The sequence below is a fragment of the Alosa sapidissima genome, chromosome 13 (genome assembly GCF_018492685.1).
Source record: "Alosa sapidissima isolate fAloSap1 chromosome 13, fAloSap1.pri, whole genome shotgun sequence".
In the NCBI taxonomy this organism is placed as follows: domain Eukaryota; kingdom Metazoa; phylum Chordata; class Actinopteri; order Clupeiformes; family Clupeidae; genus Alosa; species Alosa sapidissima.
In genome coordinates, this window is record NC_055969.1 from 10,134,717 (window position 1) to 10,142,152 (window position 7,436).

The window sequence follows — 7,436 nt, forward strand, 5'->3', positions numbered from 1 at the left end:
TTGTGAAAAAGTGAGATGTCTTGATAATGATGCTGTGATTTGAACAGAAAAGTTGACCGAACGTAAGGGCCACCCATGCCCTAAAACCACATTTTAATGTCCATTAGTGCAGTAGACTTACTTTTCACTATAACAGCCTTGTCAGATTTGTGTTATGTTGTGTGACATTTCACTTTACAAGAAGTGTTTTTTTTTTTACTCATATTTACTCATGAGAGTTCCTGCCCCTAATGCAGTTCTTTCCCATGTGGGAAACATGGGATAGAACTGCATGCACAAACAAACAAACAAGCACACATACACACACACACATACAGAGAGAGAGAGAGAGAGAGAGAGAGAGAGAGAGAGAGAGACACACACACACACACACACACACACACACACACACAGAGAGAGAGAGAGAGAGAGAGAGAGAGAGAGAGAGAGAGAGAGAGAGAGACACACACACACACACACTTTAATTTTCAGGAATTCACAGTGAACATCTTATTTCTCTGAAGGTGGTTTCCATAATTTAACAGGCCTGCTCCCCCCTACAAACTCTGTCACCAGTTTAAAACCCTTCTCAGGCTGTCTCTTGCCCTCTGTAGATTACGACCTTAATTAGCAGTGGAATCTGTGTGAGCCCTTCCACCTCTAACGCGTGGAATCTTCACAGAGCCGCCTCGCTGATGGAACCAGCTGGAAGCCTAATGAGCTCTTTTTTACCCTCGCGGCTGTTTGCGTTACGAGGAGCAGCATAATACACACGGTAGGTCAATGGTGACTTCATTGACAGTGCTTACGACGGCAAGGCTGCTCGCATATGGCCACACATGCTTTTGCACATTTACGTGAGCAATTACACACACAAGTACACACTTACACAGGAAGAGAGAGAGAGAGAGAGACAGAGAGAGAGAGAGTGAGAGAGAGAGGCATAGAGCTTTCCCCTAAGAAATGTTTGTGAGTTAAAGAAGTAGGCATACTGTTGACTGAGGTCTGTGGGAGGAAGATAATCTGATTAGCCTGCACCGGCACCCTTCCACCTACGCTTTCACGCCATTGGCTTAAAATATGAAGGGTATTTATTTATTTTATTGTTTTAGATTTCTTTTTCCGTGAATGGAAGGGTTCCAAGATGCATTAATCCATTGGTTATCACTGACATTCAGTGAATCGGAAAACACCTGAGCAGAGGCTCTGATTAGAGCCTTTGGTTTTGCACCCCAATGCCCGAGTCCTCACAAAGGCACTGGAATTTGGCTTTGGCCACTCGGCACTGTGCACACAATACCCTCAGTCTCTGTCAAGTTTGCACAGGCAAACAACAAACTAGCTAGCATGTGCACAGAAAACATAGCCTACTGTGATTTGAATGGAGAGACTTGGTACAGCATGCAGCTTGGCTCAGAAGGGCTAATTAGCAGTATGTCACTGACTCTCTGTATAGGTCCATGGAGAACTGTGTCTTACAGTTCATATGCTAAGTGTAATTACAGTAGGTTTATGTAGTCTTTGAGTGGGGGTGAGTGCATTAGCTTTTCCCCAGAGAATTACGGCTTTTGACTGTATTTCCACTATACATATAATTACTCCATAATGTTAGAGGAGAATATGTTTTAGGCTTGTGCATGCTGTCCGTGGCAAGGCAACCAAAATAATGTTCATTTTACATTTCTGGTTCTGAAGACACAGGCCTTTATTTTGCTGGAGACACTTTGCAAAGCAAGGTATGAAATGAATTCTGAGGTGTGGAAATTGAAGATACACTGAGCACATTTTTTTTCCGAGGCGCATTGATTTTCCTTTGCGGCATAAAAATAGGACAACATACCTCACACTATAGAATGGTGAAGGAATGTATCAATCTTACTTCAGAGCCTGCACTAGAAAAAACAAGTGTGTGTGTGTGTGTGGATAAATGGAAATCCTGAGACTTTTTGAGAGAAGGTGTTCCAGCCTTCAGCTGGTCCTCTGAAACACTACACGATAGAAGGTGTTTTGGGGGGATATGTGCCACGGAGATACAGAAAGTAAATATAGAGCTCTGCTCTGACACATAATTGAAAGGTTTTATGAATGTCAAACTGTAGCAAGTAATGGAAGACAGCCCAGGGGTTCACTGTTGATATCCTCCCGAGCTTGCAGTTCTAATTTTATTTTTATTTTAAAATGACCAAATAAAGCAGAAGATGCACACCTGTGATCCAATTTCAGAAGTAAACGCAAACCAGAAGCAGTTCAAAATGATGTTGAAAAAAAATGAAATCCCCCATTAAAAGTTCTGGGCCCTAACATCAGTGTGTTTGTGCTCATTCTGTTGTTTTTTCCCTGGCACTAAAGTGAATGCCTTGAGAGCATGTCCTTGATCCCAGGCAATCAGTGTGCCGTGCTGACCCCTCGGCACACTTTGTCTCCAGGTTATTGGTCAGGCTGTAATAGTGCCGTGTCGTGTTGACTGAAAAACCATGATTGTTATCTCCGACCTTCCCCTGAAAACTCCCTCCACCAAAGCTTCCATTTGGAAAGAAAAAAATAGCCCAAGATACGGAGGAGTCCTGTCCGTTTAACCTTAAACAATTGGGGAAGGGCATGAAATAGCACCCACATGATTAAAGGGAGGGGAGTTAAAACATGCAGTTTGCTTAGTCGATAGGTAAGACAGTGGACACCAAGGCAAGGACAGTGTTTAGCCCATCCCTTTCTCCACTGAGGGCAGCAGAGATGGTGAGAGGCTCAGGGAATATTTTGGGTAATACTTTATTTCCACATGTTATTGATCACCCATGCTTTGAGGAATCTAATGGTGGATTTGGACTTTGGTCTAACTGTCAAACCATCAGCATTTTGCATGTGCATCTGGGTACCCAGAAGCTTGCATCATGCTGAACTAACTTCTGGGCCAAAACCTTCACAACCGGAAAACAGTTACTTTCAGAAACGCCCACTGATCTCACTTCCATTGTGTTCATGGGGAAAAGTTCCTACTGAAACCAGTGCAAAATGGCTGCCGATACAAACATAATTGAAGCATGTTTACAGTAGAGTCGATTTGTGAAGAAATTGAAGTTCGTAACAACATTTGCTTTAAACCTCTGCAGAAATGATGTCTCATGAAACAGCCAGTATATGTGCATATACTCACAAGGTCTGCCACCTCTCCGCAATTGGCTATTGAAAAAAGCTTTGTTTGAAATTTGAAATTTGAGACATTCCCCTCGCCCTATTTCCCCCTGATTCCATGCGTATTCCTCTAGACTAGCATCTGAGAAACTTTCAACATTCTCATCAAGGAAGTTTTACTGTAGTCTTCAAGATAACCCTAAAATCTGTGAGCTGGCCATGGAAATAAAGCAAAATAAAGGAATGCATAATAAGTCCTTATTCAAGCTCATCACATGTCAGGGAGCTGCCTTGCTGATTTGTCTTGTGCTGCAACATGGAAGGACAGGGAGTTTGTGTCATTTCATGCACTTTGCAGAGTTGGCACTGAGCAGGCCGTCATCTCTACTTTGCGTCACCGCCCAGGCCAGGACCTCGCGGAGCCTTTATCGCGGGCGGCCAGGCGGGGACGAGCGCTGACACTGAGCCGAGGTGACGACTCCATCATGGGCCACATGACAGTGTCATCACAGAAACTGATGAGCCGCTGCATCGATCCTGACAGTGACTTGTGGATCCAGGGGCCGGGGAGAGGCATGCGGGGAAATGCTCCAACGATTGGCCCTGTCGGCGATTAATGCAGTGAAAGTAAAGTAAATGAACACCCTGAAGTGACAACAGCAGACAAATGAAAAGAGGACCCAAATGACAGAGTAGACTGAGGTTAATCTCCTTACATCATATTGAAACTGAAATATGGATTATTTTATCAGCACAACAATGAGTGAATTCCACTCCTCAAGAAAAGCATTTCCAATGTGAAGAGTCCTCTGAAATTTAATTGCTTCATTGGAAAGAGCTCTCAGATACTCAGAGTTGCTCGCCAAGCATTGTCAAGCAGTGCTCTGTTAGAAACCACTTTGTAGTAAAATCGTAGTCTTTAGCATATCATACCGCTGTTATCATACAATATAATTTCAAAGATGTTCTGATATTAAAGAAATGTGCTGTCAACTTACCGGTACTCATCTTATAATGCTTTGTGCACCACTGCATTCGATCAGACAAGGCTAAACCATGCAACAGAAAGAAATGTGACTTGAGTGAGAATACTAATCTTACCTGTACTTAGATCTCAAGTGTTTCAAGTCTATCTCAAGATATGTCACAGATGTGGTCCTGCATGAGAAGGCGGAGGTAATCAGATTATGTGACACTGAATATGTAAACCTGAGTGATTTTGATCCACTTGGAGGCAGACTCGCATCACAAAGAAAACATATGAATCTCTGTCTCTCTAATCCTTTTTTATTTATGTATTTATTTATTTATTTATTTATGTTTGATATGGAAATACATTTAAGGTCAAGGGCTTAAGTGTACAGTTACTCACAGCTTTGATTTTCACAATCAGATGAAGATGCCTGCCCCCTTTTCTTTTCACAAACACAATGTTTTTATGACCATAACCATTCCTCTGTTTGCGGTTTAATGTCTCAGGAGTTTATTTTTGAAACAACAACCTGCACAAATTTGAAGTCTCTGAGTAAGTACACAGTTGATCAAAGGCAATAGCGCCTCTTAAACATTCATGATTCAATCTTAAAACAAGCAAGCAAATAAAAAAAATAAATAAAAAAAAGGAGAACATCTGTATATCTACAGCATATATTTTACCGTTTGGGGAAAAAATGCCATGCTGCATGTCTTTTGGCTTCTGCCATATGTATCAGCCTGTTGACAAAGGACAGATACATGTCAAAAGCTGGGAACCCATGATAACAATGACTGCCCACCCTGATGAAGCTTTCACCTGAGGCCATCCAGAAAACATCTACAGTATCAGACGGGGTCAGTATAGACAAAGAGGCTGTTGACAGACTGCATGGCTTTTCTGACTGTCAAGTGTCTAGGAAGAGAGCTTATTTCCCCTCATAGAGACACAGAATAAAGTGTTAATCCTATTTTTTCCACCAGGCAGGTGGTGGAAAAACGTCATGTCTACAGACTTGGAGTGACCAAAAAGGTATATTTTGCTGTTGCCGACATTTGTTTTGTTGTGGTGGAGATGGGTGTTATTAAGCTCAGCACAAATCAGTGAGCTTCACCATGTATGGGGGGGGGGGGCTGCGATAAGAAAACAGATAACAGGGAATATGTTTATGGGAAGAAAAACAGAGAAGCGTGGAGCAGCATATAATGACTGGCACTCAAAAACCTTCACAAAGCGCTATTGAAAAAGCCAGCATTGAAAAAGAAAGCGTGCACAGTTATCTCTCGGCAGCATACGTGGTGCGGGGGATTAAAATGCTTTTACATGCACACAGTCATTTTGTACCTCGCCAGTGATAATGTAAAATTAAAATGGACTCATAACCACGTGATTAGTGCAAGCTACATGCTGGAAGCAATTTGCTTCCCTGTCGAAAGCTGCACTGATCTTACCTTACTTTGACTTCATATTTACAGAAAGTGAATTACATAAAATCACTAGTTACTTGATGAAAAGGTTTGGGAATATCATAAAGAGAGAAGAGAAAGACTGTGCATTAGCAGTAATTAGTGAATTTAGTGAGCAACAAAAGACCCACACCAATTTTATTTTCTTCAAGCCTTCACAAAAACTTCTAAGAATTGCTCTGTATGGCCAGGATTGGCTTGTCTGGCTGTAGCATCCAGTCTATAACAACCTGTGCTTTCCTTTGGATACCTGCCAGGCTTCCTATGAATCTCTGAATGACTTTCAGTGTGTAACATTCTCTTCAAGATGTTCCGAAACTGTATGAGTGCACGTTGAATGTTGTATACTTCTGTGTTCTGTCATGAATCAAACCTGAGTTTTGACAGACAATTACCCAGCTGGACTGCCCAGCCAGAGACCCCGTCAGCATACAACGCAGTTCCAACCCACCTGTCTGAGGAAAACATACCGCCATCTCTCTTCAGCCGAAAACATGTCAACGAGACAGTTTACCTAGACCTTCTGACTACCTCCTCCAGATGAAAAACCCAAAGCTCAGAAATAATCTTTCGAGGAAATAGCTGACCAGAAATGGACCACTAAATATCTAGTTAATTGCGTAATGTCATTATTTTTGCCATGGCTCAAATGTGGATATTGTTATTATCATACATTCATTAATTTGAACTTGAGATGATGTAATTTGGAAGGGGATTTAAAGCTAGACTGAGCAGAGACTACCATGTAATGATTTACCCCAGGGCTCCATGGTTAAGCATTCCGAATACTGTTAATTACAGTGCATGAAAATGCACTGTACTGTTCTTCCTAGGCTTTTTACAGTGCATGAAAATGCACTGTACTGTTCTTCCTAGGCTTCTTCTTCTTATTACAGTGCATGAAAATGCACTGTACTGTTCTTCCTAGGCTTCTTCTTATTACAGTGCATGAAAATGCACTGTACTGTTCTTCCTAGGCTTCTTATTCTTCTGATTCTTATTCTTCTTCTAACGCACTTAATGCAGCTTCAACCGTTTAACGTAGAAACTTCATTCAAACTATGTTACGTAGGTCTTACTTAGGACATGGGTGCTATGTATTTTTCAGCTTTGTAACTTTTATACTTTTTAAACTATTAATTAAAAACTAATCAAAATTTCCCCATTGACTTAACATTATGATTATGACATCACAATACGGCCGTTAAGCAATTAGAATCCTATGGCAGGTGTTTGGGCCACCTGGATCAACTGCCAGTCTCAGGCTTTAAGCATACAAACTGGCCCTATTAAGACTACACATCCTGTTCAACTGCTTCCTCTGCCAAAAACTGTTTCAAAATAAAAGTCCTCACTACAATATTTCACTGTTCAACAATTTAACCCTTTAAACTACTGAACTTTTTAACTGTTCAGCCATTGTAACTGTTACTTGTCATCAACTATGACTCCTACCCACTGTAGCTAATTAGCATGGTTAGCATTCTAGCATGTTAGCATGCTAGTTAGCATTTTTAACAAAACTGTTAAAAATGATTAGCTAAGTCACATGGTTAGCATAGTTAGCATGCTAGTTAGCATTTTTAGCAAAACTGCTAAAAATGATTAGCTAAGTAACGTGGTTAGCATAGTTAGCATGCTAGCGTGTTAGCATGCTAGTTAGCATTTTTAGCAAAACTGCTAAAAATGATTAGCTAAGTTAGCTAAGTAACATGGTTAACATAGTTAGCATGCTAGTTAGCATAGTTAGCAAAACTGTTAAAAATTATTAGCTAAGTAACATAGTTAGCATGCTAGCATAGTTAACATGCTAATTAGCAATTTTAGCAAAAAAACTTGGTTAACATTATTATCTTTGACAACATAGTAGCATAACTGCTAGCAAACAT